Source organism: Tupaia chinensis, unplaced genomic scaffold, assembly GCF_000334495.1.
Source record: "Tupaia chinensis unplaced genomic scaffold, TupChi_1.0 Scaffold000168_1, whole genome shotgun sequence".
NCBI lineage: Eukaryota > Metazoa > Chordata > Mammalia > Scandentia > Tupaiidae > Tupaia > Tupaia belangeri.
The window spans coordinates 468,549-482,939 of NW_006159643.1; the positions used below are offsets into that span (position 1 = coordinate 468,549).

The 14,391-nt window shown below is 38.8% G+C and overlaps 1 protein-coding gene across 2 annotated transcripts in view; it reads left to right on the forward strand.

Moving 5' to 3' along the window:
- Window positions 1-14,391, forward strand: part of RAB3IP (RAB3A interacting protein) — a 60,692-nt gene that overhangs the window by 20,549 nt on the left and 25,752 nt on the right. The window contains exon 1 of one of the 2 annotated variants that reach the window (XM_006146172.2): window positions 1,280-1,405. The exons of the other annotated variant lie outside the window; for it this stretch is intronic. The gene's annotated coding sequence lies outside the window, so the exon portion shown is untranslated. Of the gene's footprint in view, window positions 1-1,279; window positions 1,406-14,391 lie in introns of those variants that run through there. 2 annotated transcript variants of the gene reach the window in all.

A 14,391-nucleotide genomic window follows, 5' to 3' on the forward strand; every position in this document is an offset into this window, starting at 1 on the left:
AACAAAAAAAAAAAAAAAAAAAAAAGGAAAAAGTTTGCTTCGATTACCTTACTTTAAGTTTTACTGTTTTAGAAAGTTTGAGTAATTTGTTTTCCCATATAGGGTAATACATGTTAATGTTCTAGAGCAGGACTTGGCAAACTTTGGTTTCTTTGTTTTTTGGGAGGATCTCATTATATCATGATTTTCCTGGCTCAGCCTCCCCAGTAGCTGGGGTTGTAGGTGCACACCACTGTGCCTGTTTTTTCTTAGGTGCTCACACTGAACCTGGGCTTCCATGTAGACTCAGCCTGCCACACACCTCCCCTTCTTTTTTTTTGGTTTATTAAGAGAGAGATTTTTGCTATAGAACGCATGCATTCACCAGAGACATAAAGACAGAGACAGAAAGTGAGACATCACCCCCCCCAGGGGGATGGCAATGTTGCAATCCCTTCTCCTCCATTTTCCTCTCAGGATTTTGGGCATGCACACACATGTGCCTGTTGTGAGTTTAAGCCACTGGGTCAGGGACTCAAACTGTGGTTGACTATGTGGAAGTTCAGCCACGTAACCGTTACTCCTTCTGCTGGTCCCCATCTACCCACTTTTTATGTAGAGGTCTGGATAGTAAATATTTTAGGTTTTGCAGGACATGCAGCCTGTCTCAGCTGTTCAGCTCTGCCTTTAGAGTATGAAGGCAGCCATAGTATGTAAATGAATGAATGTGGCTGTGTTCCAAACACTTTTCTGTATGGACACATAATTTTGAATTTTATGTAGTTTTAACATGCTGCAGAATACTATTCGTTTGATTTTAGCTGTTTGAAAAGTAAGAACTATTCTTGGCTTAGAAAAACAGGACTCTGGCTTGATTTAGCCTGCCGGCAGTAGTTTGTTAATCCCTGCTTTTGAGTAGCACTATGCAGTAAAACTTTTTGTGACAATGAAAAGGTTCTGTTTTTGTGCTAAGAGACATGATAGCCATTTGTCACGTGTGGCTGTTGATTACTAAAAATGAGGCTGGTTTGACTGCAGACAGGCTATTGACTAGAGGCTACCAATTTGTAGAGCTGTGTTTATGCCAGTTCTGTTTGAACATAGGCTGATGTTTGCTGAAAAATGTTTCTGTCTTTTGCCATTTTAATGGTTGTCTACATAGAGACTTTCTCAGGAAGGGAACTTTTTCACAGGACACCAATGGCTTAGAAAGCATAAATCTTGAGAACTGCATCATTTGACTTGTTTTTATGGAGAAAATTGTCAAGATTGAACTCTGTCTCAGAGCCTTTTTGCTTGTGATGGCAGTGATGATATTTTTGGGTTGAGTACCGATAGTCTGTCCCGATTACGAAGCCCATCTGTTTTGGAAGTCAGAGAAAAGGGCTATGAAAGATTAAAAGAAGAACTTGCAAAAGCCCAGAGGGTAAGAAAGAGTTCTTTTATTCTTCCATATATTGTTTTATAAATTTCTTCATGAGGTAAGGTAACTCAGAAATGAAATTATTATAGTGCTATACTTACCCTTCACATATGCCCAGCCTCAGCTATGGCTGGCCAGCATTTGGGAATCTGTGAAACTGGCTGGGTAGTAAAGATGCTCATCTAAAAGTACTAAGTGGAAGTCTTAAACTCTTGTGTTCTCTACATTGCCTGCTCACTCTCTTGCATGAGCGTGAATTTTTCCCTCCTTACATCTGGTTTACTTGATGGTCATTCGCTTAAAATCATTAGTCTAAGTCATTTTTGTTTGATGAATTGTTTTAGTAGTGACATTTGTCATTCAACTGGGATTGAATATTTTCTGTATCTTAGAGAATTTTTTTGACAAATTGTTCTGTTTCTCATTTGTTCTTTACAATTTCTGCTACTTTCAAATTTGTGGCCATATCTTATTCTTTTTCTTAGATTAATTAAATTCCAGGGGGATATTTATAGTCCAAAATGCATAGATTTAGAAAACACAGCAAGTCTCTAATGAACAATCTGAGCTTACACTTTAAGAACTTATAAAAGAAAAGCAAAATAAAATCATAGCAAGTAACAAGAAGGAAATAATAAAGATAAGAGCAGAAATCATTGAAACTGACAACAGAAAAATGAATAAAACAATGAATAAAACAAAGTGGTTCTTTAAAAACATCGATAAAATTGGCCAACCTCTGGCAAGACAAAGAGAAAAAGACACAGATTATCAATAGCAGAAGTGAAATGGGTGAACTACAGACCCCACAGACATCAAAAGTACAATAAGGGAATAATATGAATAACTACATAGAGAAATTTGACAACCCTGGTGAATACTAGTTCACATTTATAAAATTGAGAAGATAGGGCAAATATTCTATAGGTATCATTTCCAGCATACCATGACTTATTGAAAACATATTCTCACCCTCTCCTTACCATACTTGTTTCTCAGTAGCATAACATTCATTTTATCTCCTAGTGTCTAACATAATACAGTACAATACCTGGCATATATGTCTTTTATTTCTTTTTTCTTTTTTAAATTTCCCAGAGGGTATGTACACCCTCCGGAGAGAGGTGGAAAGCTAGAAGGCACCCGCCCCTGCTTGGGGCATGGTCATGCTGGAATCCCTGTTCTCTTCCATCTGTCCCTCCTGTTGAGATTTTGAACATGCATATACATGTGCTGGGCTTGTTGCTCAAGCTGCCAGGTTTAGGATTCAAACCGTGAGGTTGTCCATGTGATACCCAGCTGCCTTAACCACTGTGCCACAGGCTGGTCCACATTTATGTCTTTATAAGTGCTTCAGTAAATAGCTAATGGATAAACAAGCATGTAGATACATTAATGTCTTTTATAAAATATATTTTATCAGGAAGAAAAATTAATAGCCTTTGAAATCTTTTCCTAAGGGGAAAGGGTATGTTGAGATATGATTGCATCTTGTTTCTACCATCTGGCTCAGATTCCTGGTATCTTAATACCTAGTAGTTTAGTGAAATCACAGATTATGTGGAAGTAAGCTTTCGAGCACATATACCCATGTTTGGGAACATATTATAGTTACTCATTGATTTGAACAGATTGCTAATCTCTTAGTTCAATGAGATTTTCTTGTTAAATTTTTTTCTTCCTTTTAAAATTATTTATTTATTTAATTATTTTTTTGCTATAAGACACGTGTGCACACCAGAGAGAGATAGAGGGAAAGTGAGAAATCACACCCTGGGGGCATGGCCATGCCACAGTCCCTTCTCTTTCAATTTCCTCTTCAGATTTTGGGTGCATGTGCACATATGCCTTCCATGGTTTTTTTGTTTGTTTGTTTAGAGAGATTTTTGCTATAGGGCACGTGCGCTCGCCAGAGAGACAGAGACAGAGGCCGAAAGTGAGAAATTAGCCCCCAGGAGGGATGGGCATGCATCAATCCCTTCTCTTATCTCTCCTCAGAATTTTGGGCACACACACACACGCGCTCAGCATGAATTTAAGCTGCCGGGTCTGGGACTTGAACCATGATTGACTCTGTTGGAGTCCAGTGATGTAGCCATTACACCATCTAGTGGTCCCAAGAATCTTTGTCTCTTTACGTAAGGCTACCCATGAAGCTATTTTTTTTTTTTTTGGATAGATTTTTGCTATAGGGCACCTGTGTTTGCCAGAAAGGCAGAGAGAGACAGAGAGATAGAAAGTGAGAAATCACTCCCCAGTGGGGATGGCCATGCCGCAGTCCCTTCTCCTCCATTCTCCTCTCGGGATCTTGGGCACACATGCACACGCACCTGGCGTGAGTTTAAGCCACCGGGTCCAGGACTTGAACCGCAGCTAGCTACATGGGAGTTCAGTGACATAGCCATTATGCTAACTGCTGGTTCCCCATGAAGCTGTTTTTGATGCTGCCATTTCTTCATGTAGATCTAGATTTTCTACTTGTTTTATTTTCCTTCTTCTTGAAAGACTCCTTTAACGTTTTGTTTTGCATGTTTGCTGATGATAAATTCTTCTAGCTTCTGTATATCTTTCTGTTTTCAGTTTTTGAAAGATAAATTTACTGGATAAAGAATTTTAGGTTGATTTCTTTTTTTCTCTTTTGGCACTATAAAGGTGTTATTCCACTGTCTTCTGGAATGTATTGCTTCCTCACAGGAACTCTGATGTTATCCTTACTTTTGTACTGACTTTAAGAAATTTGATTATGATTGTCCTGATGTAGTTTTCCTCAGGTTTCTTGTGTTTGAGATTTGTTGAGCTGAGTATGTAGGTTCATAAAAGTTCATTAGTGCTCGTAAAGTTGGGAAAGTTTGGCCATTCAAAATTTCAGTTTTATATTCCTCTCCTTTCTTTTCTCCTTCTGTTCTTCTATTACATGTATATTATTAGACTTCTTAAAATTGTTCCATAGATCACTGGCATTCTGATTATTTATTTTTAAGTGAAAAAGCATCCCCATGGGGGATAGTCACACTGCAACTTCTCCTCCATCTTCCACTTGAGATTTTGGGCAGGCACACATGCACATGCACCCAGTGTGTTTTTCAGGCTGTTGAGTCCAAGACTCAAACCACACAATCAACCATGTGGGATCCAGCCCCTTAACCACCTTAACACTAACTGGCCCCTTAATTTATTTTTTTAATCTTTTTTTTTTTTTTTTTTTTTTTTTTTAGGAGATTTTTGCTATAAAGCGTGAGTGTTCGCCAGAGAAACCAAGAGAGACAGAGACAGAAAGAGAGAAATCACCCCTCTGGGAGATGCCCACATCATGATCCCTTTTTCTCCATTCTTCTCTTGGGATTTTGGGCATGCATGCATATGTGCATGTGTGACTTTTAAGCTGCTGGATCTAGGACTCCAGCCACGGTTGCCTATGTGGGAGTCCAGCAACATAACCTTTATGCTATCTGTTGGTTAGTCTTTTTAATCTCTGTGTCAGGTTGTGGACATGATATGCGTTATTGTTTTGTCTTCAGTATTACTGTTTCTTCTGCAATATCTCATGCAGTTTATTTTTAAACTTTGGACACTATGGTTTTCATCTCTGATAGTTTGGATCTTTTTTTTTTAAATATTTTGCTTGCTCTGTTTTCACTCAAGTCTTACCACTAGCTTTTTGAACATGTGGAATACAGTTTAATGTTTTAATCCTTTCCAATAAATATTCCATCTATTCAGATAACAAGCTAGGGCAAATGTCAGCACATTTGATTTATTTTATATTTCAGGACGATCACTGTCTTTTGCTACCTGTTGTCCAGGGGCTTGACAATTTGTTCATGTATTTTTTCCCCAGTTATGGTAAACCCTATCCCTGTTTATCTTAATTAAAAGTGAAAGTTTGTTTTTTTGTACTATTTTTCTGCCTCAACCCATCTAAGTAACCCCACAAAAAGGTTTACAGTTACACATACATGCTTTAATTATTATAAATTTAATGAACATAAGAATTGTACATGTTTTTGCTCATGATTATATCTTCTGCATATAGTAGATTCTGAATACATGTTAGTGAAATGAATATAAACATGTATATACAATGATACTGGTGTATGAAGAAAGACACATAATATGTTAGGGTAATGCTAACTGCTCATATTTAACCCTTAAATCTTAGTAATTTAATAGAAATTCCTTTTTTTTTTAAGAGGTTTTTGTAATAGGGCACGTGCACTTGGCAGAAAGACAGAGAGAGAGATGGAAGACAGAAAGTGAGAAATCACCCCCTCGCGGGGATGGCCACACTGCAGTCCCTTCTCCTCCATTCTCCTTTTGGGACCTTGGGCATGCGCACACAGCCAGGCATTAGTTTAAGCCACGGTCTAGGACTTGAACCATGGTCGACTACATGGGAGTTCAGCAACATAGTCATTATTCCATCTGCTGGTCCCAACTGAAGTTCATTTTTATTCATTGATACTCTGGAGCAGAAGTTTGTAGTTGATAAACAGTTCTTTTCTATGAAATAATTCAGGTATCTGTGTTTCCTCTATCTTGGACTTTGTGTTGTATCTTAGAATTTTACTGTTGTCTGTATCTGACCAATGAGACAGAAGAAAAAGAAAGCTCGGAGAAGGCGCAGCTCTTTTAACAAGTCTTGGCCTGGAAGTATAACACATCACTTTTGCTGTCACTTTTATTCCACTGATGTGAACCGTTTCATACGTATGCGTGCGGCTGGCTGGGAATTGTAATCCCTGGCTGGGCAGCCACTCCCCAGCAATAGGTCTGTACTCTGTCATGGATTTTTCGGTACAGAATGCCAGAGGTTACGATGTCATCCTTTAGCTATTTGGCCACAGGTTGTTGCTGAAGAACAGCTTTTGGGGATGGTCTCAGGTGGAAATTGAACTTTTGTACATCCTTATTAAAATGTGGATGCTTGCATGTCACCCTAGACATGCCAAAACAAAACTGTAGGGTCTTGGGAATGTGCATTTTTAACAAACTTCCTTTGCTGACTTTTACATTCACTAAAAGGTGAAATCTACTGGTATAAGGGTCACGTTCAGCCTTCTTCTATAAAAGAATATTGAATGACTTGGAAAGTAAAACCTGTTAGGATAACTTGTAGCCAAAGACAATAAAAAACACAGACCTATACCAAATCTGTGTTCAGCGTGGCTCTACTAACTGTAGCCGAGGACTGACTTATAAACATTTACTATAGTTTTGTATTAAATCTTTCTTTTTTTTTTTTTTTTTTTTTTTTTTTTGTTTTTTTTCTTTTTTGTCTGGGAGAAAAAAACTCTCCCCCCTCCTTTTTTTTTTTTTTTTTTTTTTTTTTTAGGTTTATTGCCTTGCTTGCTAGAGAGAAACAGAGAGAGGGAAGTGAGAAATCACCCCCCGAGGGATGGCCATGCCAAAATCCCTTCTCCTCCATTTTTTTCTTGGGAGTTTGGACACACACACACACATAGGTGCCTGGCATGATTTTCAAGCTCCTGGGTCCAGGACTTGAACGTGGTCAGCCATTTTGGAGTCCAGCATCTTAACCACCATGCCATCTGCTGGCCCCAGCAAATATTTCTTAAGGAACCAGGTACAGCATTATACTAGGCCATGTAGGGGACAAAAATAACTTAGATACGACCCTGTAGCTAAGGAATTTTCTGGGTGGAGAGACAAGACATATATACAAGGGGACTTTAAAATCTTATGGTAAAATGGAATTAAACTTTATTTTGGTGCAAAATAATTTTTCTTTTTAATTTGAAATTTACATAGTTTTTTCTTTTTTTGGAGAGGTTTTTGCTATAGGGCGCGTACACTCGCCAGACAGACAGAGAGAGACAGAGAGACAGAAAGCAAGAAATCACCCCCCAGGGGGGATGGCCACACTGCAATCCCTTCTCCTCCATTCTCCTCTCGGGATCTTGGGCACGCACGCACACGCGCCTGGCGTGAGTTTAAGCCACTGGTCCAGGACTTGAACTGCGGTTGACTACGTGAGAGTCCAGCGACATAGCCATTACGCTAACTGCTGGTCCCCATAGTTTTTTTCTTTTTCTTTTTTAAAAATAATTATTTATTTAATTTTATTTAGTCATTAATTTATTTTAATTTGACCAGAGAGATACACAGAGAGAAAGAGAGGGAAAGTGAGAAAGCAAGCCACCAGGTTTGGTATTCGAACCGTAGTCGGCCATGTGGGAGTGTCCAGCACCTTAACCACCACGACACCCGCTGGTCCCCAACCCCATAATTTTTTTCTTAATACACATTTTCCATGAACTTTTTTAAGACCCTGCCCCTTCATATACATGGTATTGATTCATTGATTCTGAGTTGCACATTTTTTTTTTCATGAACATTTCTGAAACCAGCACGTCTTCAAATTGTGTCAGCTGGCAATGATCGTGATGGTTATCTGCCTGCTTGTGCATGAACTTGTTCATAGCTGTTCATGTTATTAATTTATTTAATCATGTGAATTGAGTGCTCTATTTGTCGATCTTGATTACTAAGTTAAATGTCTATGAAAGGATATCACATGTGACATTGAAAAAAAGACACAAAGAAGTACAATAATGTATGATAAAAATCTATCAGTTTAGAAGAGTTCTTTCTCCCTATAAGTATAAAGTGAAAATTCCAATTGGAGAAAGAACATATATAATAATTTTATTAGTTTTTTTCCTGATGTTTAGAATGTTATTAAAAATGATAAATTCTTAAGTTTGATGAAGTACACTTGAGTATAGAGTCTGATACTGTGCTGTAAATATCTTTTAAGTTTTTTTCCTCTAATGTTAGCACTGTAAATCCATATCTCTTGCCTAAAAAATTAAGTGATTTTTGATTTATCTCTTTGATCTTTTTTTAAACTTCACTGTATTGTCCAACTTGTCATTTTGAATTGCAAATCTAATTGTTACTGTTTTGATTAAAATCCTGTGGTGATTTCTCATTGCCTTTGAGATAATTTACCCTTTCCTTTAAGTTCCAGTGTTTTTGTCTGACAGTCAGAGTTTTTCAGGACTGACTGTAAACCTAATTTGGGGGCATCCATCCATCCTCCCTATCTTGAACTGCTTTAAGACATACTACTTTCTTTACATTTAGCAAACTCCTGCTTTTTCTTCTGATTGTCCCACCTCTCACAACCAATAAAATGACCCTGTGATGCTCTTTAAACATTTGCTACTCACATTAGATAGAGGTCATGAAACTCATGGACTCGATCTCATTCCTTTTGTCTATCTCAAGTACCGAGATGAATGCCTGATGCACCCTTAACACAAAGTTTATGTTTGTCGACAGTGTATTTTTCAATAAGCGTATTATATAATACAAGGTACTGATGTTGAAAAATACCAGTGAAGTTCTAAAAAAATTACTGATGTGACTTCATATGGGTAGGTCAGTTTGGATCTAGAACCCTAAAGAAGTATAGAGACTTATGGAAAGGATATATACATGGATGGGATCAGATTGGAAAATGACCGAAGAATGAATTACAGTATTTTAACTCTGATTTTAGCATACGGATCAAGGGAGAAAACTCTGAAAAGGGAAGTTGTGCAAGTGTTGTGGAGGACCTTGAGTATTAGAGTAATGTTTTTATCACTTTGGTAGATGGTAGAGAGCTATTCAAGAATTTTGCTTTCATGAGTGACATATACATTATTCTAATGGATTGGAAGCTTCTCCAGGGGACAGTATCTTATTTGAAATGTTTTATGTGCTGAGAGAATACCATACTGCCTTCTTGTTAGGAAATATTGAATGAATTGACTTGGCTTTCATTTAAAATTATGAAATTTTGGATTTGAAAGGACCCAAGATTAAATTTATGCATTTACAGGGACCAGCAGTTAGCATAATGGCTATGTCACTGAACTCCCATGTAGTCGACTATGGTTCAAGTCCCGGACTTGGTGGCTTAAACTCAGGCCGGGCGCGTGTGCGTGCGTGCCTAAGATCCCGAGAGGAGAATGGAGAAGGGATTGTGGTGTGGCCATCCCCCCTGGGGGGTGATTTCTCACTTTCTGTCTCTCTGTCTCTCTGGTGGGTGCATGCGCCCTATAGCAAAAAACTCTCAAAAAAAAAATATATATATATAGGACTAAAACAAATTGGAAGAAAGACCTACTATTTTCTTGCATAGAAAGGCATCATAAAGATGCCAGTACTCCCTAACTTAATTTATAAATCTGTAAATGCATAATTATTTTTGAGAGGTTTTTGCTCTAGGGTGCATGCACTCGCCAGAGAGAGAGAGAGACAGAGAGACAGAAAGTGAGAAATCACCCCCCAGGAGGGATGGCCACACCACAGTCCCTTCTCCTCCATTCTCCTCTCGGGATCTTGGGCATGCACACGTGTGCCCGGTGTGAGTTTAAGCCATTGGGTCCGGGACTCTAACCGCGGTCGACTACATGGGAGTCCAGCAACGTAGCCATTACATCATCTGCTGGTCCCCCTATTTTTGTATTTTTGCAGAGTATTTTAGAGTTTTTATTGTGCATTGCGGTCTTTAACATTGTAAAGTTTCCTTATTCTACTTTAATGGTTTTGCCCTGTATTCTGCCTTGTCTTTTATCAAGACTAAGGTCCCTGTTTTTAAATGAACATTTATTTATTTCTGCACATCTATTTATTTATTTATTTTTGGAGAGGTTTTTGCTGTAGGGCGCGTGCACTCACCAGAAAGACAGAGAGAAACAGAGAGACAGAAAGTGAGCAATTACCCCCTGGGGAGATGGTCATGCCACAATCCCTTCTCCTCCATTCTTCTCTTGGAATCTTGGGCACACACGCACATGCATCTGGCATGAGTTTAAGCCACCAGGTCTGGGACTTGAACCACGGTCGACTACATGGGAGTCCAGCGACATAGCCATTACACCAACTGCTGATCCCCATCCTTTTATTTTTAAAGTCTGAATCACTTTGATTTAGATCTCTTGTATAGAGCATAGAAATAGATTTTTGCTCTTTTAGCCAGTCTGAAAATAATTTTCTTTTAATAGGTGAGTTATGCCTGTTTATATTTATTGATAAACATGCTGTGTTTTGTTGTTTCTGTCACATATTTTTCAGATATTTACTTTGTATGGATACAAACCTTTTCACTATATGTTTTCTTAGTGCCCTCTGTATGTTTTTTTTTTCCTTTTGATATTTTGGAAGATTTGGTTTTTATTCTAATTGTTACTTTGATCGAAGATATTTATATATCTTAGCCCTTCTTTAGATACTGCCTTTGTTCCCTACCATATATGGTAAAATTATCTAGTAACTATTTTTTCTTTATCATTTTGGTTATTCATAGGAGCTGGACCCATGACCTGGTGGTTAAGAGAGCCAAATCTTACATGGTCTATAGTGTGGTTAAGATTCTGGCCCTTGTGGCTTGAAAAATGTGGGTATATGTGTGTTTGTGCCCCATATCCCGAGAGGATGGAGAAATGAGAAGGGCTTGTAGCTTGGCCATGCCCCATGGAGGGTGCTTTCTTCCTCTCCCTTTCTCTCTGTCTCTTGGAGAGTGCACACATTCTCTGACAAAGTGAAAAAAAGTATTATAAAGCCTATCTCTACAGTCTTAAATATATTTAGGTTTATACTAATTAATTTGTGAGTCTGAAGTTGGATCCCTTTACTCCCAGCTAATACTTAAGAAGTTAGTGAACTGGGAACCAGCAGTTAGCGTAATGGCTATGTCACTGGACTCCCGGGTCGACCGTGTTTCGCGTCCTGGACCCAGTGGCTTAAAACTCACGCCGGGCGCGTGTGCGTGCGTGCCCAAGATCCCGAGAGGAGAATGGAGGAGAAGGGATTGCGGCGGGCCATCCCCCCTGGGGAGTGATTTCTCGCTTCCTGTCTCTATGTCTGTCTCTGTCTGTCTGGCGAGTGCACGCGCCCTATAGCGAAAACCTCTCCAAAAAAAAAAAAAAAAAGAGGTTAGTGAACTTAGGTAGTTGTGTCTGTTTTTGTGTGTTATTTTTACATTTGCAAAATTTATTCTATACTGTTTTGCCAACTTTATCCCCATTTTAAAAAAACACAGTATTTTAGGTTCATGACAAAATTAAGAGGAAAGTACATAGTTTCCATATTCCTCCTGTTCTCACACAAGCACAACATCCCCTACTCTTAACATCCTCCACCAGAGTGGTACCTCTGTTACAGTTGACAAACCCTACAGACACATCTTTATTTCCCAAGGTCCACAGTTCATATTAGGATTCACACTCGGTGGTATACATTCTGTGGGTTTTGACAAACGTGTAATGACATATATCCACCCTGCAGTAGCATATAGAATACTTCACTGCCCTCAAGATCCCCTGTTTTCTGCCTATTTATTCCTAGCATCCCCTTAAATCTTGGCAGTCACTGATCTTTTAATCATTTCTATAGTTTTATCTTTTCCAGGGTGTCATACATTTGGAACATAGAATATGTAGCCTTTCTGACTGGCATTTAAGTTCCTTCTTTGTCTTTTCATGGCTTGATAGCATTTTCTTTTGCATTGAATGTTAAGCCATTGTCTTGGTATACTGTATGTATTTGTTTTCTCACCTCTTAGAGAAACATCTTGGTTGCTTCCAAATTTCAGCATTTAAGAATTAAGCTGCTATAAATGTCTGCATTCAGGTATTTTTATGGACATAGGTTTTCAACTCCTGGGTAAATACTAAGGAATGTAATTGCCTAATTAAATGGTAAGATAGGTTTTACAAGGAACTATGTAACTGGCTTCCAAAGTGGCTGCACCATTTTGCATTCCCATCAGCAAGGAGTGTGTGTTCCCATTGCTTCATGTACCTGTCAGCATTTGGTGTTATCGGTGTTTTCAGTTTTGGCCATTCTTTTTTTTTTTTTTTTTTAAGACAGTGTCACACCATGTTGCAGTCTTCTGCCTCAGTCTTCCAGTTGGGAGTGTAGACACACATCACCACACCTAACTCTTTTCTGGCCAGGGTCTTGCTACATGGCCTAGGCCAGCCTTGAGCTCACAGTCCTCCTGCCTTTGCCTCTCCAAGTTACTGCGATTACAGATGCCCACCTTGGACGCAACCTTTAGGTTGGAACAGGAATCAAACTCTGGCTTCCCATATGGTTCCATCCTGTGGAGTACAGCATCTTAGCAGCATGTACCACCCTGGCTGGGCCTGGGTTTTGGCCTAATAGGTGTGTAGTACTATCTCATCTCTGATTCCCTAAAAAGATATGATGTTGACCATCTTTTTTTTTTTTTTTTTTTTCATATGCTTATGATCTGTATTTCTTCTTTAGTGAAGTACCTGTTCTGGTCTTTGGCTCATTTTAAAACTTATTCTTTTCTTACTGTTGAGAGTTTTAAGAGTTCTTTGTATATTTTGGATAACAGTCTTTTATCAGATATGTCTTTTGCAGATATATTGTTTCAGTCTGTGACTTGTCTTCTCCGTCTCTTGTTGGTAGCATCTTTTAGTCATATCTTTTTTTTTTTTTTTCTGAGAAGTTTCTGCTATAGGGTGCGTGCGCTTGCCAGAAAGACAGAGACAGAGAGACGGAAAACAATAAATCACCCCCCACGGGGGGAAGGCGGTGATGGCCATGCTGCAATCCCTTCTCCTCCATTCTCCTCTCGGGATCTTGGGCATGCATGCACACGCTCCTGAGTTTAAGCCACTGGGTCCAGGACTCAAACTGTGGTTGATTACATGGGAGTCCAGCGACATTGCCATTACTCCAACTGCTGGTCCCTTTTAGTCATATTTCTACAGTTAGATGTATTTCTTTCTCATCCCATCTTTAATATTAAAACTTCTCCAGTTTTGGGGCCGGCAGGTGGCGTGGTGGTTAAGGGTGCTGGACTCCCATATGGCTGACTATGGTTTGAGTCCTGGACCTGGCAGCTTCTTTCTCACTTTCCCTCTCTTACTCTGTCCCTATCTAGTAATATTTAAATAAATAAATAAAGTTAAATAAAATAACTATTTAAAAAAATCTTCAGCTTTTCTTGGTTATCTGAAACTTACGTTTTTTTTCTGTCACTCAGGTAGGCTCATGAGAGAGAAATTTCCTAAGATCTTTACAGGTTTATAATTCTTGGTGGTCTTATATGTGAATACTTTTTCTGGATATGAATTACTCAGCTCACATTGTTTACCCTTGAGTTTCTTAAAAATGTTACTTCATTGTTTTCTAGCATAAAATATTGCTGTTAAAGTAATACCAGTCTGAGTTTCTTTCTCTTTTAGGTGGCTTGGCTTTGTGTTTAACTTTTCTTTCTTTTTAGCTTTATTTATTTTAATTTGACCAGAGAGGGAGGTAGGGAGGGAAGTGGAGGGAAGAAAGGGGGTGGGGGGAGAGAGAGAGAGAGAGAGAGAGAGAGAGAAAGAAAGACAGACAGAAAGAGAAAGTAAGTGAGTGAGTGAGTAAGCAAGCCGCTAGGTTCAGGGACTTGAATTGTGGTCAGCCACGTGGGAGTCCAGCGCCCTTAATCACTATGCCACCTGCTGATCCCTGTGTTTAACTTTTCTATTATAACTTTACTTATTTGCTTTTGTTTCTCATGTTTAAATAAATTGTATTTCCCTGGAAAGGGAAAGGGTTCCTGTGAAAGAGGAGGATAAGCCAAAGTGGTTTTCTCAATTTATGTATGAAGAGTTTTCTCCTTTATCTTACTGGTGTATTTGTTTAGCTACTTCTGTTTCTCAGAGGTAAGCCTGTTTAAAGTTTTCTCCTTTAGTGCTCTGTTTCTGAGAGTTGTATAGGCTTAGCATTCCATGGTATTTCTTTTCTTTTTTATTGAACTTTCTGTGTTCTGTTTGCTGTTTACCCTTTCCTCCCTCTCCCTCCTTTCTATATCTGATACTTCTCTCTCCTTACCTCCATTGTTTTTGTCCTGCAGTTTGTTTTCAGATTCCAAGAGTTTTCCTCTTAGGGTGAGACTCTGTCCTTCTGTAGAAGGCTTTTTTTTTTTTAATATTTCTGAGATGCTTGTGAGTTTA